This window comes from Sebastes fasciatus, chromosome 3 (assembly GCF_043250625.1).
Source record: "Sebastes fasciatus isolate fSebFas1 chromosome 3, fSebFas1.pri, whole genome shotgun sequence".
Taxonomy (NCBI): Eukaryota; Metazoa; Chordata; class Actinopteri; order Perciformes; family Sebastidae; genus Sebastes; species Sebastes fasciatus.
This window is the reverse complement of record NC_133797.1, coordinates 42,570,466-42,595,465: the sequence shown is the minus strand read 5'-3', so window position 1 is coordinate 42,595,465 and position 25,000 is coordinate 42,570,466. Positions and strand designations below refer to the sequence as shown.

General features: G+C 43.1%; 1 pseudogene; it reads left to right on the top strand.

Moving 5' to 3' along the window:
- Window positions 1-25,000, top strand: part of LOC141765403 (slit homolog 1 protein-like) — a 55,246-nt pseudogene that overhangs the window by 1,762 nt on the left and 28,484 nt on the right.

The window sequence follows — 25,000 nt, the reverse complement described above, 5'->3', positions numbered from 1 at the left end:
TAAATCTGGGTTTAAGGTCAAGACCAGGTTTTAGATTTTAGTATCATAAAACATGCAGATACAGACGTAGGCAAAGTTGTTGGTAACGTTCCGTTAAAGAAAGAAAAACCCACAATGGTCACTGAAATAACTTGAAACTGACAAAAGTAATAATAAATAAAAATTCACTGAAAATGAACTAATGAAAATCAGATATTGTTTTTGAATTATGGTTCAACAGAATCATTTAAAAAAACAAACTAATGAAACTGGCCTAGACAAAAATGATGGTAACATTAACTTAATATTTTGTTGCACAACCTTTTGAGGCAATCACTGCAATAAAGTGATTTCTGTAACTCTCAATGAGACTTCTGCACCTGTCGACAGGTATGTTGGCCCACTCCTCGTGAGCAAACTGCTCCAGCTGTCTCAGGTTTGAAGGGTGCCTTCTCCAGACAGCATGTTTCAGCTCCTTCCACAGATGTTCAATAGGATTTAGATCAGGGCTCATAGAAGGCCACTTCAGAATAGTCCAATGTTTAGTTCTTAGCCATTCTTGGGTGTTTTTTGCTGTGTTTTGGGTCATTATCCTGTTTGAGGACCCATGACCTGCAACTGAGACCAAGCTTTCTGACACTGGGCAGCACATTTCGCTCCAGAATGCCTTGATAGTCTTGAGATTTCATTGCACCCTGCACAGATTCAAGACACCCTGTGCCAGATGCAACAAAGCAGCCCCATAACATAACCGAGCCTCCTCCATGTTTCACATTAGGTACAGTGTTCTTTTCTTTGGATGCTTCATCTCTTCGTCTGTGAACATAGAGCTGATGTGACTTGCCAAAAAGCTCCAGTTTTGTCTCATCTGTCCAAAGGACATTCTCCCAGAAGCTTTGTGGCTTGTCAATATGCATTTTGGAAAATTCCAGTCTCGCTTTTTTATGATTTGGTGTCCTCCTGGGTCGTCTTCCATTAAGTCCACTTTGGCTCAAACAGTGACGGATGGTGCGATCTGACACTGATGTACCTTGACCTTGGAGTTCACCTCTAATCTCTTTGGAAGTTGTTCTGGGCTCTTTGGTTACCATTCGTATTATCCGTCTCTTCAATATGTCATCAATGTTCCTCTTGCGGCCACGTCCAGGGAGGTTGGCTACAGTCCCATGGACCTTAAACTTCTGAATAATATGTGCAGCTGTAGTCACAGGAACATGAAGCTGCTTGGAGATGGTCTTATAGCCTTTACCTTTAACATGAAGGTCTATAATGTTCTTTCTGATCTCCTGAGACAACTCTCTCCTTAGCTTTCTGTGGTCCATGTTCAGTGTGGTACACACCATGATGCCAAACAGCACAGTGACTACTTTTCACCCTTTAAATAGGCAGACTGACTGATTACAAGTTTGAAGACACCTGTGATGCTAATTACAGGACACACCTTAGTTTAACATGTCCCTATGGTCACATTATTTTACATCTTTTCTAGGGGTACCATCATTTTTGTCTAGGCCAGTTTCATTAGTTTGTTTTTTAAAATGATTCTGTTGAACCACAATTCAAAAACAATATCTGATTTTCATTAGTTCATTTTCAGTAAATTTTTATTTATTATTACTTTTGTCAGTTTCAAGTTATTTCAGTGACCATTGTGGGTTTTTCTCTCTTTAACGGAAGGGTACCAACAACTTTGCCTACGTCTGTATCTGTGTGTAAAACGTGTGTGTGAAGACCAGAGGAAGGTTTGTGTGTGTGTGTGTAGGTGTGTGTAGGTGTGTGTAGGTGTAAATGAGTCCGTAGCGTGGTTTTAATGATCAGTGCTACTCCTCCTCCTGAGTGCAGTTATTTCATCGTGGGTATTTGTGAGTGTGTACATGCTTTATGTGCCAGTCCTGGTGTGTTGCAGTGCGTCTCCTCTTCATGCTCCTTCCAGCTCTCTTTACCGGTAGTCTGTTTAACTTCATATATCACACACACACACACACACACACACACACACACTTTGACTATCCACTTGACTCCCAGGATTCAGAGTGCTGGTCTGCAGCATCGTTGCTCTTTCCTGTAAATGTTCCCTGTTGCAAATGCACGTTTAGTATTTCTGTAATATTTACCCTCTTTTCATAATTCACATATCTCATCACTGTACAGATTCCTCATCACCGCAGCATATCGTCTTCTTCTCTCACCCTGCTCTCTTCTCATTCCACTCTTCTTCTCTGTATCTTGTTTCAGCTAATTACAGTATAACTGCTCAACATTCACAAAGATGTAATATAACCTCATTGTATTTGTTCCTCTTAAGCTGCTTCTCCTCCTGTAAGACGAGTTTAGTGTTCTCCTGTCTGATATAGCTCTCTATACAACTTGTCCTTTTTTAAATTTGTGTTGTTCGTTGTACGGATAAGACTGTCAGATCTCTAAAGGGGGAACCGAGCCATCACTGACGACGTTTACCTGCACAAAATATTCAGTTTTTTGCCCTTATTCCGTAAAAGACAATATTCCTACTAAGCTGTTTGCACGGCTAATGAAAATGAACATTCCTCTAATATTCCTGTTTACAAGCAGCCGTTCATCCTCTGATTAACCGGTGGTGAACTCAGCCTTCCTCTTTCATTCCTTCATCCACCTTCTTGTAAAGGTCTGCATTGTGATATCTTCTCATGTTGATATCAGAGTCTTTCATCATGTTCAACAGGAGCTGTGTTTCTCCTTCTGTTCTTTTGGGCAGCATCTCTGCAAACTGTCGTCTGGTTGGTTTGTGTTCAACGCTCAGAGAGCTGGACGTAAACAGACGAGAGGCCGGGTGTCACAAACTGACGTAAAAACCCTGACTGAGACGCAGATTCTGAATGTTCTGTACACACGTCCAAAGAATGCTCCTGAATCATGAATAATATCAGTACCTGTCTTTATCTGGAAATGCTCCATTCAGGATTAGACCTAATTCAGAATATCTAAACGTAATATCCTGTTTACGTGACCCGCATCAAATTCACAATACTGTCATATTCTGCATAATAGTGGAATATTAATGTGCATGTAGACGTAGTCGCTGACAACATTCAGATGGTTGATTTGTTTTCATAATGTGTTCCAACATTTAATTCCAACGTCGTCTGATGGCATCGGTTAAAAGTCAAAGTACCGAGCTAGCTAACTAACTGCATTCTCAGACATTGCTAATTGAATTTTCACTTCAGTCTTCAGTCTTAGATGATTAGTCAACTTATCTGTAGTTTTGGTCTTAGTCGACTATGATTTCTTTCTTTCGTTGATTAGTCATTTTTTGATGCTTTTTTGATGCTGAATGATTTATTTCCAAGAAACTTATGAGCACCTCTTCTGAAAACACAAGAATTGAAGTGGTGCTTTTTAGGGCTGTCAAAGTTAACACCATGATAACGTGTTAACGCAAATTCCTTTGAACGCTGCTAATTTCTTTAAGACAGGGCTCAGCAGACTCAGTTTTAAAGTTAAAGTGAAGATTTATTTGAAGCAATCCATCGGTACCAACCATGTCAGACTAGCTGGATGTGAAGGAGATTAAATAACGCTCCAAACTTATACAAAAGTTTGGTGAGGAAAAACTGTCATGTCCATGTTCAAAGGTGTCCGAGGACAGCCCAACATAACAGCACATGTATGTACCAGCTGTTTTTTCTAACCTACGGTGTGAGTGCCTGTAGCCGCCAGAGAAGCAGCGTGGACAAACCCAATGTTCCAGTTAAAAAAGAAAAGTGATTTTCATACTAAGGCTGCACGATTAGGGCCAACATGATAATCACGATTATTTGGATCAATATTGTGATCCCAATTATTTATCACGATGATTCAGTGATTTTAGCGACAATATATTTTTATTGCACTGCTTAGTGTGCTGCTTTCACTATTCTGCTGTGCTATGTACAAATCAGGGCTGCGTGATGTTGGAAAAAACTGACATTGCAATATATGTTTTCCGGCAATATGATAAAATACAGGAATATCCACCCTAACCTTCCGTTAGCTACATTTTTAAAGTGAAATGCTTCAATCTGGTGCACTTTGAGAGCAAAATTAACATTAAGAGGCTAGATAAACAGTTTTATGCTCTCAATTTAAACATAAACACATTGGTTGATAATATCTACACCCAAAAGTGAAGCCAAAACATCTGGATCACCGGCTGGGTGGTTGTTAGTTTAGGAAGTGCTTGATTTGATCTGCAGCAGTTTTCTATGAGCAGAACGAGCATTTTAAACATCAATATCACAGGCAATCATGTTCATTTAATTATGGGAAGCTAAAATCGTGATTAATATTGTATTAATTAACTTTCCTCTCAGAAAGCCTCACGTAATGTTGCTGCACTGCATTCTGGTCTGCTGCCGATACTGTCGGAGTCTTAATTGGTCTCTCCTGCTTGTTCTGCAGAGATCTTCTCCTCGTGTGATCGCTGAATGTTGGTCTCTAGAAATTAGCCCCTCACTGTTTGATTGTGATGGACGGCCACGGCTGTGAAACCTCGACTGCAGCTGACTGAAATATTTACTTTTGACATCAGGTCTGTTTTATATATATATATATATATAAAATTTTTTTTTGGACAATTATGTACAAAGAAAGGAAGATGCAACCAAAGAAATGAACCCAGAAATGCAACGTATGTCATCGATAGAGATTTCTCAGTAGTAATAATCTGTCCTAAAACACCCAGTGACCGTCGCAGCGTTGTGTGTGTGTGTGTGTGTGTGTGTGTGTGTGTGTGTGTTTCTCTCAGTGTATGAACTGTGTACTGCAGTGCACGGTGAACATGTCTGTGTTTGTACATTGTGAGAATGAGTGTGTGTTTCTTTCAGGTTGTAGAGTGCCTGTGTGTGAATAATTGATGATTGTCAGGGGTTGCCAGCAGAGATGCATTATCCTTCCTCCTCTCTGGTTTACTGTAGCGTGGAGGATGTTTTCCCTCCGAGGCTGATAGCTTTATGATCGGTGGGGGGGGGATGAGGGCTCGGCCCCCCCGGTCAAAGAGAAATGGCCTGGAAAAAACTCCGATTCTGCAGACCCGCTCGCTCGTCTGTCTTTTTTTTATTTCTCTGAGATGGTAACCGTTTTCTTTCTGTACGATGTAATAGTAACTGACAGAGTGTAAGAACTGAGCATCTATTGTGTCTCCTGCTGACATAAGTCATACATGTGGTCATTAAGGTGTAATTCATGGTATGGAAGTTACAACTTTGACATTTTATGCCAGGATCTGTATCAGCAGTCGGGCAAAAATGAGCATCTGGCACAGCAATTTGTCCCCTTATCCCAAAAAACTACTGTGTTCAGGATGTATTTAGAGTCCCAGACGGAAAGACTTGCATTCACGAATTGAATTACCTTTGTCTCGCCTAGTCTGACAACTGTAACCGCTCAGTCGCCATGGTTGTTGGTTCACTGTCTCCAGTTCAGCGTCCGGGAACGTTAACTTAGCAGCTACGATGCTGCGTTCACTGTCTCCAGTTCAGCGTCCGGGAGCGTTAACTTAGCAGCTACGATGCTGCGTTCACTGTCTCCAGTTCAGCGTCCGGGAGCGTTAACTTAGCAGCTACGATGCTGCGTTCACTGTCTCCAGTTCAGCGTCCGGGAGCGTTAACTTAGCAGCTACGATGCTGCGTTCACTGTCTCCAGTTCACCGTCCGGGAACGTTAACTTAGCAGCTACGATGCTGCGTCCACTGTCTCCAGTTCAGCGTCCGGGAGCGTTAACTTAGCAGCTACGATGCTGCGTGTAGTGTCGCAGACATGCAGCCACTTTCGCAGTAAAAGTCTCCACCGCACATTTAGTTTAGTTTAGCAGGTTGTCAGCTGTGTGTCTGCACGGCGGAACTTTAGCGAGTGTCCAACAGACCGTGTGTGTTTGGTGGCAGTGAATGTAGGTTTGTCGGTGGTGTTCTAGCTGTGAACGTAGCTGTAGCAGACCGTGTGTGTACAGTTTAATTTGGTGAATAAATGCTACAACTCCTCAAGACTGGAGCCAACTTCCTGTATCTTGCAACGCCGGCTCAGACTCTCTTAAGGTGGGCTGTTAAGGTGGTCCAGCTTTTCTCCTTTAAGTGACGAGCCACTCCTCTGAGTTTTGGTCGGCTTTTTAATGAATCATTAACATTTCTTTTAACCGTTTAAGTGATAGCGTTAATCGGTTGAAATTCTTAATGTCGGTTAACGGTTAAAGGGTTAAATAATAACATCCCTAGTTATTGTGTGACCTTATGATCTGAACTAACGTGGCGTCCACACAGCAGTACATCGCTTAGCTTCCGTGTCGGTACTCCTGACTGCTTCTCCAAACCGGGAGCGTGCCGACCGCCATCTAAGTTACTGTATGTTACGTTAATACACTGACTATAACCATGTTTACATACCATATATGTAGCAGAAACCTACGTTAGTATGTTTTACGCTAAAACGCAGAACACAAAAACCTAAAAAAGAAACAATAAATCATGGACCCACATTAAAGAAAAAGTAACAAACATATTTTTTCACATATTTTTTAGTTATAAATGTTTTGAGATATCCGTCTCTGACCTTTCTGCCTCCAACCCCCAATACAGTGGAGCTGAATGAAATATAGTTCGCTCCAAACATTGAAAAATCCCTTCTAAAACACTGTCTCTGGTCATCTGTACAATACACGGAACACGCTGTTCAGCTGTTTCCAACGGGACTACAGTACGTCTCTGACAGAAAGACCTTCCAGTGTAGACTCATAGTGAGATCTGTGAGCTTTATCTGTGAGCTATCCAGAGGAACCAACACATTGCTTCTGGAAAGATTTTCAGGTTTTCTTTTGACTACCACGATTGAAATTCCCATTATCTTGGGACGGCGACAGACATTTCAGAGATAAACCTCAAAAACGTTGCATTTATTGCTGTGATTGATTTGTGTGAACTGACCCTTTTTAAAAAGAACCAGAGCTCCACCAGAGAATGACCGATGAGCGTCGATGTGCATGTAAACAGCCAGCGTGACCTCTGAGTTGCTTCCTCCTCCCAGAGCTCTCTAGCAGTGTACCGTCCTGTAGACGCAGACAGCCTCTGCTCTGCAGGAACTCATTAAAGAGCTATTTGTTAAAGGGCTTGTCGCCCAATTAGCATGTAAAGTGATCTGAGTGTGTGTGTCAGCTGGACAGCTCGCCACTGGGGGAGAGAGACTTAGTGTGTACAGTATTCCCTGGGAGACGGGCAGCAATAAGAGGGTCATTTATCAAGGTGACTGCACCAGTCAAACTAAACATCCCCCCCTCCTCGGCAGATCGTCATGGCAACGCTGAAAAATGGATGCCCCCTTTGGGCCCTGATGAGCGTGGTTATTTGAGCCGGGGAAAGTGTGAGAAAAAGAGAGAGTGAGATATCTGGAGACGTGTTCATGAGTGTGTGTACTGGTAGGCCAGTTATTTAGCTACACATAGTGTAAACCTTAGAATTAAGGAGTTTTTGAAAAACAGTTTTTCACCCAGATCTTCTGTTCTCACTTATTAAAGAGTTGTTTTATTTCCTGCAGAGTTTTGTGCTATGCTGGGGGTTCTGGAGTAGCAGTAGTACTAGTAGTAGTAGAACGAGTAGACCTGAGTACTATAGGGGCTTTATGAATGATTTGAACTAGCACTCTCCTGGATGTTGCTATTTTTTCATATCGCGTTGAATTTAAAGGTCAACACCGTCGTTTTAATGCTGCATCTGGATTAAAAAGTCAAAATAAAATAAAGTGTGAAGTTTAATGTGAACAGTTTGTCTCCTAAGACTCCAACATAAGACGTGACATTAAATATACACATCTGTCCATTTAGACATCAAATATTACTGTACATTTGAAAAACTGCAAGTTTGATACGACAAAAAACACCATATCAATTCAGTAAAGTTACTTTATTAATCATGCACAATTCAGAGTGTCCTGGTGACGTAAATACACCTTTTCTGCTGGTGAGTTTGATACCAGAGCATCTCCCGGTTGTAGCTCTCATTGCCTGACCCTAAACCAACACAACCCAACAGAGAGAGATGTGTGTCTACAGTATAGTGCAGAGTTCCTGGATACTCACAACTCAAACATAAACTGAACTAAACTGAACCAGCGAGTCTCAGAGCAACACACACACGCGGACACACACACACACACGCACGCACACACACACACACACACACACACACACACACACACACGCGGACACACACACACACACACGCACGCACACACACACACACACACACACACACACACACACACACACACACACACACACACACACTGCTGATTGAAAAAACACACTCTCAGACCGTCTCTGTTTATTTCTTTTTTCCTGGATGTCTCATTATATAAATTGGACATCATTCATTGAGAAAAATATTAGTCAAGCTACATGTGTGTGTGTTCCAAAGTATTTGTGTGTGCAATTATGTGTAGCTGCCAGTGAGGCAACTAACTGAGTGTGAGGAAGTTTAGCACACATAGAGACACACAGCAGACTTATGAGGACATTGTATTGACTTTACAGAGTCAGACGATTAGACTGTTGTCGGGCTGTTAAATAGGCTTTATCAGTCACTATAAGACCCATAGATGTGGGTAAATAGGGGCCTACTGCACCTACTAGTAGATTGTATCATCTATTCACATGGGAGATCAACAAAAAAAGGTATAAAACACAGTACTTTCAACCAGGAGACCAGAGTTCACATCCAGTGTGAAACCAACAACGTGTAGTTGTCTTTGTGTTCGTAGTTATTTTAACCTAAAACATAATGTTTTACCTTAAACTTAACTTACTGTTTTATTGTTGTCTAAACCTAAAGAAGTTGTAGTTTTGTTGTCTAAACCAAAAGAAGTTGTAGTTTTATTGTCTAAACCTAAAGAAGTTGTAGTTTTGTTGTCTAAACCTAAAGAAGTTGTAGTTTTATTGTCTAAATCTAAATAAGTTGTAGTTTTGTTGTCTAAACCTAAAGAAGTTGTAGTTTTGTTGACTAAACCTGAAGTTGTAGTTTTGTTGTCTAAACCTAAAGAAGTTGTAATTTTATTGTCTAAATCTAAATAAGTTGTAGTTTTGTTGTCTAAACCTAAAGAAGTTGTAGTTTTGTTGTCTAAACCTAAAGAAGTTGTAGTTTTGTTGTCTAAATCTAAAGAAGTTGTAGTTTTGTTGTCTAAACCTGAAGTTGTAGTTTTGTTGTCTAAACCTAAAGAAGTTGTAGTTTTGTTGCCTAAACCTAAAGAAGTTGTAGTTTTGTTGTCTAAATCTAAAGAAGTTGTAGTTTTGTTGCCTAAACCTGAAGAAGTTGTAGTTTTATTGCCTAAACCTAAATAAGTTGTAGTTTTGTTGCCTAAACATAAAGAAGTTGTAGTTTTGCTGTCTAAACATAAAGAAGTTGTAGTTTTGTTTCCTAAACCTAAAGAAGTTGTAGTTTTGTTGTCTAAACCTGAAGTTGTAGTTTTATTGTCTAAATCTAAAGAACTTCTAGTTTTGTTGCCTAAACCTAAAGAAGTTGTAGTTTTATTGTCTAAACCTAAAGAACTTCTAGTTTTGTTGCCTAAACCTAAAGAAGTTGTAGTTTTGTTGTCTAAACCTAAAGAAGTTGTAGTTTTGTTTCCTAAATCTAAAGAAGTTGTAGTTTTATTGTCTAAACCTAAAGAACTTCTAGTTTTGTTGCCTAAACCTAAAGAAGTTGTAGTTTTGTTTTCTAAATCTAAAGAAGTTGTAGTTTTGTTTCCTAAACCTAAAGAAGTTGTAGTTTTGTTTTCTAAATCTAAAGAAGTTGTAGTTTTGTTGTCTAAACCTAAAGAAGTTGTAGTTTTGTTGTCTAAATCTAAAGAAGTTGTAGTTTTGTTTCCTAAACCTAAAGAAGTTGTAGTTTTGTTTCCTAAACCTAAAGAAGTAGTAGTTTTGTTGTCTAAATCTAAAGAAGTTGTAGTTTTGTTGCCTAAACCTAAAGAAGTTGTAGTTTTGTTTTCTAAATCTAAAGAAGTTGTAGTTTTGTTTCCTAAACCTAAAGAAGTAGTAGTTTTGTTGTCTAAATCTAAAGAAGTTGTAGTTTTGTTGCCTAAACCTAAAGAAGTTGTAGTTTTGTTGTCTAAATCTAAAGAAGTTGTAGTTTTATTGTCTAAATCTAAAGAAGTTGTAGTTTTGTTGTCTAAATCTAAAGAAGTTGTATTTTTGGTGCCTAAACCTAAAGAAGTTGTAGTTTTATTGTCTAAACCTAAAGAAGTTGTAGTTTTGTTGCCTAAAACTACAACTTCATTAGGTTTAGGTAAAAACCCCACTTTGTTTAGTTTAGGGAAAAACATTGTTTTTTGGTTAAAATAACTCCGAACATAAAGATGACTACATTGTTGGTTTCACACGAGATGTGAACTCTGGTCTCCTGGGTGCTCCTGTTATAATTACTACGGTCGCCAGAGGTCGCTGTGGTTTTCTTTTATACCTTACCTTTAGTACCTATAAACCCAAGAAGTGTAAATGCAGAGGATTTCTTTTTACCTTACTGGTGATGACAGCACTCTACAAGTGGCAAAGACTTCACTTAAATCTTTAATGCCCAAAGCATTTATTTGAAAAAGTCAACGGTAACAGGACTTCCTGAAGATGTGATGAGGAGAGAGAGCAGGGAGGAGGAGGAAGAGGAGGAGGAGGAGGAGGAGGAGGAGGAAGAGGAGGAGGAGGAGGAGGAGGAGGAGGAGGAGGAGGAGGATGTGATGAGGAGAGAGAGCAGGGAGAAAGAGGAGGAGAAGAAGGAGGAGGAAGAGGAGGAGGAGGAGGATGAGGAGGAGGAGGAGGAGGAGGAGGAGGAGGAGGAGGAGGAGGAGGAGGATGTGATGAGGAGAGAGAGCAGGGAGGAAGAGGAGGAGAAGAAGGAGGAGGAAGAGGAGGAGGAGGAGGATGAGGAGGAGGAGGAGGAGGAGGAGGAGGAGGAGGAGGAGGAGGATGTGATGAGGAGAGAGAGCAGGGAGGAAGAGGAGGAGAAGAAGAAGGAGGAGGAGGAGGAAGAAGAGGAGGAGGAGGAGGAGGAGGAGGAGGAGGAGGAGGAGGAGAAGGAGGATGTGATGAGGGGAGAGAGCAGGGAGGAGGAGGAGGAGGAGGAAGATGTGATGAGGGGAGAGAGCAGGGAGGAGGAGGAGGAGGAGGAAGAGGAGGAGGAGGATGTGATGAGGAGAGAGAGCATGGAGGAGGAGGAGGAGGAGGAGGAGGAGGATGAAGAGTTGTTTAAGGAAGAGGAGGAAGAGGAGGAGGAGGAGGAGGAGGAGGAGGATGTGATGAGGAGAGAGAGCATGGAGGAGGAGGAGGAGGATGAAGAGTTGTTTAAGGCTGTCAGGGGAAGAGGAGGAAGAGGAGGAAGAGGGGAGGTGAACATGAAAGAGGAGAAGTGGTGAGGTGAAAGGATGATAAAATGAAAGAGGTGTTATGAAGTGGAGGTGGAGAAAGGAGACCCTTCAGATTGCTTTTCCGTCTGCAGAGCCGTCTCGTGTTGTCAGTTGTTTCTCTCTCCTGGTCAGGAAGTGACTTTTCGTTGCGAGTATTCGCTGCCAGTCTGTGGCTCATCTACCGAGTGTCTGGGAGGGATGTTGGTCACGGTCAGATCTCAGTCCAAATGAAGCACCAGCGAGGGCTCGGTCGGAAACATCTTGTACTGATTGCTCCGTTGTCATGTGACCAAACAAAGAGAGGAACCAGCCTGCAGGCAGGGCTGGTATTAAAGAGGGTTAGTGGGGAGTGTTTGGAGCCGTTACCATGGTGATATTAGATTTCTCTCCTTTTCATCTGTTTCACTTTGTTTGAGAATATTTTAATGCTGGGTTTCATAAACCCAGATCCTGACCTGGATCACAGATCCATCCACTTCCAGTAGAACTGCAGTGTGGTGTATCAGGACTGAATCCAAACCCACTACTGAAACAGGGTTTTTAGATGTGACGCATTACTAGGTATACAAACTCTCTTACTTTTAGCAGCTCTACACCTGCCTGACTGCACCACCTATCAGCCTGACTGCACCACCTATCAGCCTGACTGCACCACCTATCAGCCTGACTGCACCACCTATCAGCCTAACTGCACCACCTATCAGCCTGACTGCACCACCTATCAGCCTGACTGCACCACCTATCAGCATAACTGCACCACCTATCAGCCTAACTGCACCACCTATCAGCCTGACTGCACCACCTATCAGCATAACTGCACCACCTATCAGCCTAACTGCACCACCTATCAGCCTAACTGCACCACCTATCAGCATAACTGCACCACCTATCAGCCTAACTGCACCACCTATCAGCCTCACTGCACCACCTATCAGCCTAACTGCACCACCTATCAGCATAACTGCACCACCTATCAGCCTGACTGCACCACCTATCAGCCTAACTGCACCACCTATCAGCCTGACTGCACCACCTATCAGCCTGACTGCACCACCTATCAGCCTGACTGCACCACCTATCAGCCTGACTGCACCACCTATCAGCCTAACTGCACCACCTATCAGCATAACTGCACCACCTATCAGCCTAACTGCACCACCTATCAGCATAACTGCACCACCTATCAGCCTAACTGCACCACCTATCAGCATAACTGCACCACCTATCAGCCTAACTGCACCACCTATCAGCCTCACTGCACCACCTATCAGCCTAACTGCACCACCTATCAGCATAACTGCACCACCTATCAGCCTGACTGCACCACCTATCAGCCTGACTGCACCACCTATCAGCCTGACTGCACCACCTATCAGCCTTATTCTCCAGGGCGGTACCGTAGAAATGATTATGGCCGTAACTTGCAGTGAGGTAGTGGAAGTAGCAGTAAGCCAGTTAGTCCTATAGGCTAACCATAGTGGTTAACCATAGTGGCTAAAGTTATTCACTTTCGTTTGACCAAATCCTGCTTCATTGTTAAAGGGACTCTTTGTAAGTATCCTAAATGTGTTGTTAACAGCTTCACCTGTGTCCGTTAAGTCAACTAAAGTCAGCGTCCTGTTGCTGGCGCTTGTGCTCGCTCTACATAGACATGAAGGAGCATCACTCAACACAGTGAGGAGACACACGTCAGCTAAAAGCACAATATCACTCTATATTTCAGCTGCTTGGCAGTAATGTTAGCTGACCAGACCAAGGTCTCTCCATGAATCAATGCTGATCCTAGTGTTGGCTTTTCCCGCCTCTGCGCAGGCTGAGGCAGCGGGGCTCCGCAGCGAGTAACGTTGTTGTCTCCGCCCGCAGCCAGAGAGAACAGGGGAGACACCGGCACCCGGTCGGTAACGAGACAACAATGTTTCTCTCTGTGGAGCCCCGTCACTTCACAAGACACGGGAAACCTCTGTTGGTCTGGAGGAGCTGCAGCAGTTATTTCATAGTGTAGCATGAGGTTGTACTACTAGTACAGTATGAGGTTGTACTGTTAGTATAGTATGAGGTTGTACTACTAGTATAGTATGAGGTTGTACTGCTAGTATAGTATGAGGTTGTACTACTAGTATAGTATGAGGTTGTACTACTAGTATAGTATGAGGTTGTACTACTAGTATAGTATGAGGTTGTACTGTTAGTATAGTATGAGGTTGTACTACTAGTATAGTATGAGGTTGTACTACTAGTATAGTATGAGGTTGTACTACTAGTATAGTATGAGGTTGTACTGTTAGTATAGTATGAGGTTGTACTACTAGTATAGTATGAAGTTGTACTGCTAGTATAGTATGAAGTTGTACTGCTAGTATAGTATGAGGTTGTTGTACTACTAGTATAGTATGAAGTTGTACTGCTAGTATAGTATGAAGTTGTACTACTAGTATAGTATGAGGTTGTACTACTAGTATAGTATGAGGTTGTACTGCTAGTATAGTATGAAGTTGTTGTACTACTAGTATAGTATGAAGTTGTACTGCTAGTATAGTATGAAGTTGTACTGCTAGTATAGTATGAAGTTGTACTGCTAGTATAGTATGAGGTTGTTGTACTACTAGTATAGTATGAAGTTGTACTGCTAGTATAGTATGAAGTTGTACTACTAGTATAGTATGAGGTTGTACTACTAGTATAGTATGAGGTTGTTGTACTACTAGTATAGTATGAAGTTGTACTGCTAGTATAGTATGAAGTTGTACTGCTAGTATAGTATGAGGTTGTACTACTAGTATAGTATGAGGTTGTACTGCTAGTATAGTATGAGGTTGTACTACTAGTATAGTATGAGGTTGTTGTACTGCTAGTATAGTATGAGGTTGTACTACTAGTTTAGTATGAGGTTGTTGTACTACTAGTATAGTATGAGGTTGTACTACTAGTTTAGTATGAGGTTGTTGTACTACTAGTATAGTATGAGGTTGTTGTACTACTAGTATAGTATGAGGTTGTACTACTAGTATAGTATGAGGTTGTTGTACTACTAGTATAGTATGAGGTTGTTGTACTACTAGTATAGTATGAGGTTGTACTACTAGTTTAGTATGAGGTTGTTGTACTACTAGTATAGTATGAGGTTGTACTACTAGTTTAGTATGAGGTTGTTGTACTACTAGTATAGTATGAGGTTGTTGTACTACTAGTATAGTATGAGGTTGTACTACTAGTATAGTATGAGGTTGTTGTACTACTAGTATAGTATGAGGTTGTTGTACTACTAGTATAGTATGAGGTTGTTGTACTACTAGTATAGTATGAGGTTGTACTACTAGTTTAGTATGAGGTTGTTGTACTACTAGTATAGTATGAGGTTGTACTACTAGTTTAGTATGAGGTTGTTGTACTACTAGTATAGTATGAGGTTGTTGTACTACTAGTATAGTATGAGGTTGTTGTACTACTAGTATAGTATGAGGTTGTTGTACTACTAGTATAGTATGAGGTTGTTGTACTACTAGTATAGTATGAGGTTGTACTACTAGTATAGTATGAGGTTGTTGTACTACTAGTATAGTATGAGGTTGTTGTACTACTAGTATAGTATGAGGTTGTTGTACTACTAGTATAGTATGAGGTTGTTGTACTACTAGTATAGTATGAGGTTGTTGTACTACTAGTATAGTATGAGGTTGTTGTACTACTAGTATAGTATGAGGTTGTTGTACTACTAGTATAGTATGAGGTTGTACTACTAGTTTAGTATGAGGTTGATCTTCTGATACTCGACTCTGTTGAGTACTTTCTGTCGGTACTAGAAGAGTCCTGAGGTTTGATTCCCGTCTCTACTGTAGGATCAGTGCTTCTACTCATCACCCCCCCCCCCCTCCAGCTCTCCCTCCATGTCAGATCTAACGGTGGTGAGCAGAGCTGAGCGGATCAACTGCCTCGCTGCCCACCGAGGCTGTGTGTGTGTGTGTGTGTGTGTGCGTGAGACGCGTTCTGCTTTAATGAGCTATTGTTTGGCCGAGTCGCCACTCGAGGGGAGTCTGTCGCTCCGCTGACCCCTGACCCCGCCATGCTGCACAGAACTCCATTACCCACGCCTCATCAGGGCTGTGCTCCTGTTCGTCTCGTCCCCTCGTGTCTCTTTGCTCCTTCCTCAGAGACTCAATCTGAGCGTCCGATATTTACAGACTCTGTGTGTGTCTATAGCGTCTATACTCTACGTTCTTTTACAGACTCTGTGTGTGTCTATAGCTTCTATACTCTACGTTCTTTTACAGACTCTGTGTGTGTCTATAGCTTCTATACTCTACGTTCTTTTACAGACTCTGTGTGTCTATAGCTTCTATACTCTACGTTCTTTTACAGACTCTGTGTGTCTATAGCTTCTATACTCTACGTTCTTTTACAGACTCTGTGTGTGTCTATAGCTTCTATACTCTACGTTCTTTTACAGACTCTGTGTGTGTCTATAGCTTCTATACTCTACGTTCTTTTACAGACTCTGTGTGTGTCTATAGCTTCTATACTCTACGTTCTTTTACAGACTCTGTGTGTGTCTATAGCGTCTATACTCGACGTTCTTTTACAGACTCTGTGTGTCTATAGCTTCTATACTCTACGTTCTTTTACAGACTCTGTGTGTCTATAGCGTCTATACTCTACGTTCTTTTACAGACTCTGTGTGTGTCTATAGCTTCTATACTCGACGTTCTTTTACAGACTCTGTGTGTGTCTATAGCTTCTATACTCTACGTTCTTTTACAGACTCTGTGTGTGTCTATAGCTTCTATACTCTACGTTCTTTTACAGACTCTGTGTGTGTCTATAGCGTCTATACTCGACGTTCTTTTACAGACTCTGTGTGTCTATAGCTTCTATACTCTACGTTCTTTTACAGACTCTGTGTGTCTATAGCTTCTATACTCTACGTTCTTTTACAGACTCTGTGTGTGTCTATAGCTTCTATACTCTACGTTCTTTTACAGACTCTGTGTGTGTCTATAGCTTCTATACTCTACGTTCTTTTACAGACTCTGTGTGTGTCTATAGCTTCTATACTCTACGTTCTTTTACAGACTCTGTGTGTGTCTATAGCTTCTATACTGTACGTTCTTCTACAGTGTGTTACTGTCTGGCCATCGCCCGCCGTGCACGTCTCTCCCTCCTCATGCTTGTGTTTTGCCTGTGCGGTGTAACTGTCGGGGTGATTTTCACACACAAATCTTAGTGGGATGAGATTATTTCACCTTAACAACATGTTCCACTCCCAAATGTCATAGTCAGGGTCTGAATTTGGCACCCGCCACCCGCTACATGTGGGTAAATTGAAGTCAATGGCGGTGAAATCATCAGGACATCCGTCACTTTGGCAGGCAGAGAAAACACTAGTGATGGAACAGAGAACCGTAGTTGTCCGATGCCTCCGTGACTATCGATTCCTCTCATTGATGCTTTCCCACAGTTACGCTGCACAATGACGCAGACGCACGCTGCATCATGTTTCAGTTTGTTTGGGACCGAAGACACAGAGGAGAGAAAAAAAAGCTCTCAAAAACATGGCGCTACTAAACCTGAGAGGATGCACCCTGTTTCTACCTGATGAAGAGACACTGTGAACAACAAACCTGTGTTTGAATCAGCAGGAGGAGAGTTAGAAACGTTAGCTGTTAGCAGCCATTAGAAGCACAGTCCTATTGGATAGATAACGGAGCTACTAACGTTGACGGAGGTGCCATTGAGTTATTATTATGAGGCGTTCAAAGTCTGCTCAGCAAAAGGACTATTGGTTGAAGGTAAATTATCACGTTATCATGATTTGTTCAAATGTTACCTCGTAAAATGTAGTTTTTGGTGAGAAACTTGAATAAATCCAGATGTTTGTAGGAGATTGTTTTCACATCAATATAAAATTGATATTAGAGAGAGAATATATTAATTATTAATTAATTATTATTATAAAATGTTGTTAACGTGACGTTTCTGATTCTAACAAACAGTCCCTTTAAAAATGAAGCAGGATTTGATCAAATGAAGGGTGAATAACTTTATCCACTATGGTTAACCACTATGGTTAGCCTATGGGACTAACTAGCTTACTGCTACTTCCACTACCTCACTGGAAGTAGTAGAAAACTCTAGAAAGAGGATAAACTAGACTGGGAACGTGGAACAATGACTCTAGAAAGCTGAATCTGAGACCTTCATGGCGTTGGGGCTCGTTTCCTATTATGGACGTGGATTTATCTTCTTCGCCAGCTGTTTTCTTTCCATATAGTGAAGTATAGATTCAGTTCACACACCCAAACCACAACATCTCTCTCTCTCTCTCTCTCTCTCTCTCTCTCTCTCTCTCTCTCTCTCTCTCTCTCTCTCTCTCTCTCTCTCCTCTCTCTCTCTCTCTGTCTCTCTCTCTCTGTCTCTCTCTCTCTCTCTCTGTCTCTCTCTCTCTCCTCTCTGTCTCTGTCTCTCTCTCTCTCTCTCTTCTCTCTCTCTGTCTCTCTCTGTCTCTCTCTCTCTCTCTCTCCTCTGTCTCTCTTCTCTCTCTCTCTCTCTCTCTCTCTCTCTCTCTGTCTCTCTGTCTCTCTCTCTCTGTCTCTCCTCTCTCTCTCTCTCTCTCTCTGTCTCTCTCTCCTCTCTTCTCTCTCTCTCTCTCTCTCTCTCTCTCCTGTCTCTCTCTCTCTGTTGTACGGGAGAGGACAAGGTCACGCTCTGCTCCACCCTTTACAGTAGTGCAGGAACATGACACTCCACACACACACATACACGGTACGTGCACAGGGTTCAGTTTACCTCTCCTTCCACAAAGCCTCGTGGGAAGAGTGACATCATCCCCTCTCTTTCTTCGCAGCTGTCAATCAAAGGAGACAATGAGGTCATAGGGTTAACCCCCCCCCCCCGATATCACATAACACACACTGACAACAGCTTCTAGCTACAGGCTGTAAACAACATGTCTGAAACAGCCTGACTGACCTGGACAGAGCAGCAGTAGTGAACGTCTACAGTTGAAAACATGATGAGAGTACGTCCGTCTAGTGTGAGTGGAGGAGGAACAGTAGCTGTAATACTGTACGTCTGAACAAACGTCTGGAACAAACTAGGTTCTTGGTTTTCTTGCAACTTTTAGCTGACGTTGGCTGATTTACAGTCAAAATGCAGATTGTCCTCAAAGTGAACTCCCACTGAAAAGATTTTCTTCTCTGCAAACTGAGTGAGAATAACTTCAGAGAGCAGAACCAACGGGCTGTACAGTAGAGGGATATTGGTTCAGTTTCATTTCATAGACGGTGTCCTCGAGGAAAGATCTGATTTGGAGTAAAAAGATGAAGGATTTGAAGAGAGCTCTGGTTGTATTGTCATTAGGCCAGGGGTTCACTTTTTGTTCTGCAGAACGCAGCAGCTGGTCAATCATAAAAGCTTCATCATCAAATTTAATTTTCATAATAAAGTAGAGCTTGAGGATGATATCTGATCACCTGGCGAAGCGGCTGCTAGAGTCCTAAAGAGAATACAAATCAGACACACGTTGTGTCTAGATCCTTCAATGTGGGGGAATAAAGTCCAACAACCTGAACGGGTCTCACTCTGCGGACAGAAGAGGTAGTCGAGGGACAGTAGCTGTGATGTACCAGTCAAGACTTGAAACTTACTTCTGTGCAACTTCTGTACAGTTTATGGTAGGGTTAGCAACTACATCTTGGGCGGCTGTGGCTCAGAGGGTAGAGCAGGTTGTCCACCAATCGGAAGGTCGGTGGTTCGATCCCCGGCTGCTCCGGGTCACATGTCGATGTGTCCTTGAGCAAGACACTTAACCCCAAATTGCTCCCGGAGGCAGAGCCATCGGTGTGTGAATGAGTATTTAGATTAAATCCTGATGGGCAAAGTTGGCACCTTAGTAGCCTCTGCCATCAGTGTATGAATGTGTGTGTGAATGGGTGAATACTGACATGTAGTGTAAAGCGCTTTGAGTGGTCGGAAGACTAGAAAAGCGCTATATAAGTCCAAGTCCATTTACCATCTTCTCTTCTTAGTCAAATAATCTAAAATCAATATTTTTGCTGTTGTTGCCTGTTGGGCTGCAGTTTGCCATGTTATGATTGGAGCATATTGTTTTATGCTAAATGCAGTACCTGTGAGGGTTTCTGGATCAATATCTGTCATTGATTTGTATTGGTCATTGATTTATAATAATAAATATATACATACATTTACATAAAGCAGCAGATTAGTCCACTTCCATGTTGATAAGAGGATTAAATACTGGACTAATCTCCTTTAAGGTTCATTTAGAACAGATGAAACAATGTGCGATTAATCGCAATTAAATATTGTAATGGATTGCCAGGCCTGATATGAACATACATGTAGTTGTGTGTCTCTTCATATGTGTTGTACTTATTTAAGTAACCCCAGACTGCCTTATTTCCACTGCATGGTTTGACTCAGTTCGACTCACTATTGGTATCAGGTCCTTTTCTCTATTTCGTCTTCCACTGCTGATATCACCCCGTCAGTGCAGGCGGGATTCTCAGCTGATCGCCGTAGCGTCGCCATGTGAAACTGCCGTGACATCATCCTCAATACCATGCTCGCTGAATCCTTCCATCTGCAACCGAACAGACGAATGTCTGTCCACAGTAACGTGTCCGTAGTGTGTGCAGCGTATAGAGCTGTCAGTTTTTCAAAATCTGGGTCAAGTCACTAAAATTGCGGTCACTATTGATGCTGTGTGAAAATGTCAGGTTAGTGCAGGATGTGCACTTACATGGTCTGCAGTGGTCTGCAGTGTTGAGTAGAGCCGTACCGGACCATGCAGTGGAATAGCAGTGTTGAGTAGAGCCGTACCGGACCCTGCAGTGGAATAGCAGTGTTGAGTAGAGCCGTACCGGACCCTGCAGTGGAATAGCAGTGTTGAGTAGAGCTGTACCGGACCCTGCAGTGGAATAGCAGTGTTGAGTAGAGCCGTACCGGACCCTGCAGTGGAATAGCAGTGTTGAGTAGAGCCGTACCGGACCATGCAGTGGAATAGCAGTGTTGAGTAGAGCCGTACCGGACCCTGCAGTGGAATAGCAGTGTTGAGTAGAGCCGTACCGGACCATGCAGTGGAATAGCAGTGTTGAGTAGAGCCGTACCGGACCATGCAGTGGAATAGCAGTGTTGAGTAGAGCCGTACCGGACCCTGCAGTGGAATAGCAGTGTTGAGTAGAGCCGTACCGGACCATGCAGTGGAATAGCAGTGTTGAGTAGAGCTGTACCGTACCATTCAGTGGAATAGCAGTGTTGAGTAGAGCCGTACCGGACCCTGCAGTGGAATAGCAGTGTTGAGTAGAGCCGTACCGGACCATGCAGTGGTCTGCAGTGTTGAGTAGAGCCGTACCGGACCCTGCAGTGGAATAGCAGTGTTGAGTAGAGCCGTACCGGACCATGCAGTGGTCTGCAGTGTTGAGTAGAGCCGTACCGGACCCTGCAGTGGAATAGCAGTGTTGAGTAGAGCTGTACCGGACCCTGCAGTGGAATAGCAGTGTTGAGTAGAGCCGTACCGGACCATGCAGTGGTCTGCAGTGTTGAGTAGAGCCGTACCGGACCATGCAGTGGAATAGCAGTGTTGAGTAGAGCCGTACCGGACCCTGCAGTGGAATAGCAGTGTTGAGTAGAGCCGTACCGTACCATGCAGTGGAATAGCAGTGTTGAGTAGAGCCGTACCGGACCATGCAGTGGAATAGCAGTGTTGAGTAGAGCCGTACCGGACCATGCAGTGGAATAGCAGTGTTGAGTAGAGCCGTACCGGACCCTGCAGTGGAATAGCAGTGTTGAGTAGAGCCGTACCGGACCATGCAGTGGAATAGCAGTGTTGAGTAGAGCCGTACCGGACCATTCAGTGGAATAGCAGTGTTGAGTAGAGCCGTACCGGACCATGCAGTGGAATAGCAGTGTTGAGTAGAGCCGTACCGGACCATGCAGTGGTCTGCAGTGTTGAGTAGAGCCGTACCGGACCCTGCAGTGGAATAGCAGTGTTGAGTAGAGCTGTACCGTACCATTCAGTGGAATAGCAGTGTTGAGTAGAGCCGTACCGGACCATGCAGTGGTCTGCAGTGTTGAGTAGAGCCGTACCGGACCCTGCAGTGGAATAGCAGTGTTGAGTAGAGCTGTACCGTACCATTCAGTGGAATAGCAGTGTTGAGTAGAGCCGTACCGGACCATGCAGTGGAATAGCAGTGTTGAGTAGAGCCGTACCGGACCATGCAGTGGTCTGCAGTGTTGAGTAGAGCCGTACCGGACCCTGCAGTGGAATAGCAGTGTTGAGTAGAGCCGTACCGGACCATGCAGTGGTCTGCAGTGTTGAGTAGAGCCGTACCGGACCCTGCAGTGGAATAGCAGTGTTGAGTAGAGCCGTACCGGACCATGCAGTGGTCTGCAGTGTTGAGTAGAGCCGTACCGGACCCTGCAGTGGAATAGCAGTGTTGAGTAGAGCCGTACCGGACCATGCAGTGGTCTGCAGTGTTGAGTAGAGCCGTACCGGACCCTGCAGTGGAATAGCAGTGTTGAGTAGAGCCGTACCGGACCCTGCAGTGGAATAGCAGTGTTGAGTAGAGCCGTACCGGACCATGCAGTGGAATAGCAGTGTTGAGTAGAGCTGTACCGGACCCTGCAGTGGAATAGCAGTGTTGAGTAGAGCCGTACCGGACCCTGCAGTGGAATAGCAGTGTTGAGTAGAGCCGTACCGGACCATGCAGTGGAATAGCAGTGTTGAGTAGAGCCGTACCGGACCATGCAGTGGAATAGCAGTGTTGAGTAGAGCTGTACCGGACCCTGCAGTGGAATAGCAGTGTTGAGTAGAGCCGTACCGGACCATGCAGTGGAATAGCAGTGTTGAGTAGAGCTGTACCGGACCCTGCAGTGGAATAGCAGTGTTGAGTAGAGCCGTACCGGACCCTGCAGTGGAATAGCAGTGTTGAGTAGAGCCGTACCGGACCATGCAGTGGAATAGCAGTGTTGAGTAGAGCCGTACCGTACCATGCAGTGGAATAGCAGTGTTGAGTAGAGCCGTACCGGACCATGCAGTGGAATAGCAGTGTTGAGTAGAGCCGTACCGTACCATGCAGTGGAATAGCAGTGTTGAGTAGAGCCGTACCGGACCATGCAGTGGAATAGCAGTGTTGAGTAGAGCCGTACCGTACCATGCAGTGGAATAGCAGTGTTGAGTAGAGCCGTACCGGACCCTGCAGTGGAATAGCAGTGTTGAGTAGAGCCGTACCGTACCATGCAGTGGAATAGCAGTGTTGAGTAGAGCCGTACCGGACCATGCAGTGGAATAGCAGTGTTGAGTAGAGCTGTACCGTACCATGCAGTGGAATAGCAGTGTTGAGTAGAGCCGTACCGGACCATGCAGTGGAAGAAGTGCGTATTGATATGTCAGTATGAACATTCCTCTGCTCCATGGTATTTTGCACTTCTCTCAGTTGTCATTGATTATCTGAATGTGCTGATATTGATTCATGTCCTCTCTTTACTTCCTGTTCTCTAATCTGCTGTTTCTGTTTGTTTGATTTCAGCGACCTGAACGGAAACAACCTGACAGTCATCAGCAAGGCCGACTTCTCTGGTCTCAAACACCTCCGAGTCCTGTAAGTCACACACACCTTTACTCCTTCTCCTCCATGTTGTCTGATAAACAGTGTGTGTATTCGTGCTACTTTAGAAGCTCTAGCATTGTTGGAGGCTTGTTGCTCGCCGCCGTCACACACAGTCTGTCAGCGTGACGTAACTTTAACGAGTGTCTGTGTGTGTGTGTGTTGGCGGTGAGTGTGAGGTTGTTGGTGGCGTTCTAGCTGTGAACGTAGGTGTAAAAGTGTGTAAATGCTACGAAACTACAACTCCTCCGCTCCGCTCAAGCGAGCTGGAGAGCAGCTTTTTAATTAATTATTAATATTGCTTTTAACAGTTTTAACCGTTAATCAGTTAAAATGCTTAATGTGGGTTAACGGTTAAACGGTTAATTATGAACATCCCTAATCACTATTATCCAGAAGAACTTTAAAGGTGCTATTGATAACTTTGATAACATTGTTGACATAGATGTCGTATTCTCGCTCCGCCGTTCCATCAAAGAACGTACAGTATATCGCCAAGAAGGGAAAGTTCCATTCAACATCAGCGCCCAGCAACAAAGATACGCATCCGCCATTTTGAACTGAAATGATTAATTCACAATCATAATATTTTATTTTTTAATTGCAATTATTCATTTACATAAAAGTGTTATCAATATGACTTTTAAATTAGTGATGCATTATTTTAATTTTGATTTTCTTTGCCGTTTTTTTCCTGTTGTTTTTTCTAAATATAATATATATATTACATTTGTGTAAAATAAAGAGGCGTAACTGAGTCTCTTTGTTGACGAGACAGCAGCTCGTATGTGTTCAGAGATTCTTTCCCACATTGCTCTGCTGGTTTTAGGGCTGGTAGGAATGTGGGAGTCGTGGCCGCGGTGCCACCAGAAGCCAGAGGCAACAGAACGATGCTTTAGCTCCGCGGTGACACACGAGCCCCCCCCGAGGTGCTTGTTCGGTGTCGGTGTCAGTCACATTTACAACAGGGAGGGGGTTTATCCACGACCTTTTGACCTGGAAACACAGTGCCCTCTGGGAGAGGCTGCACCGACGGGGGGTTTCCTGTGTTTACCTGACGGCCGGTGACTGTGTGTCAGTGATGGACACGAGGTGTTAGAGAGGTGACACGCCAGGAACTAATGACATCTCCAGAGGCCTGCTCAGAACAGATTAGCGGCCCGCTGGGAGCCCCGGGCTCGTTGCTGTCAGGAGGGGATTGAGTGTTACACCGGAGGTTTATTATGTGGAAGTCTGTGGAGTGTATTTATCAAGTGTACAGACCCCAGCAGCAACTGTGGGAGGAATAATGTGTGTGGAGGCTTTCCAGTGTGATTAATGAGAGGCTGATCTACTGAGCTGAGGGGGGTTTGTGCAGAATATCAACATTAATAATTTCATTACTTATCAAATCTACAGAAAATAATTAGCTGCTCTCACTTGTGTTTGTTTTTTTAAATTTACTAAATAGCAAATTGATGCCACCGTCTTTCCATAATTAGTTTAATTTCCTGGATGCACTGATGTTTGTTGTAATATATTCTGATATTTTACTAAGAATAAGCAGCACATGCTTGAATCATGTTTTTGATGTGATGTAATCAGGGTCTGAAATGAACTGTTTTCACGTCCTGCCACTGTGACAGACAAGTATTGTTTTTATCTGCCATTTTTTAAATCTTTGTGCTAAATGAAGGAATAACATTTTAGATCTGATGTCATTCAATGTTCCATATATTAGACATAAAAAACATTATAATCAGGGTAATGACGGTGTTCAGATTACACCGTGGCTTCTGGGGAAGCCCTGTTTTTCAGGGATGGGAGGGTACTGTACTCAGGACTGTACTGGTCATCTATAGTGGTTATTTGCATAAAAACACAATTCAAATGATTATGATTGTTTCAATATTTGCTTTGATAAAAAAAAGATCTTGGCATTAGTACTTTTAATGATGTATTATAAGCTTAGCTTAGAGCTAGTGTTATGAAGTTAAACAGGTCATAATTCTCTCTCTAATATCTATTTTATAC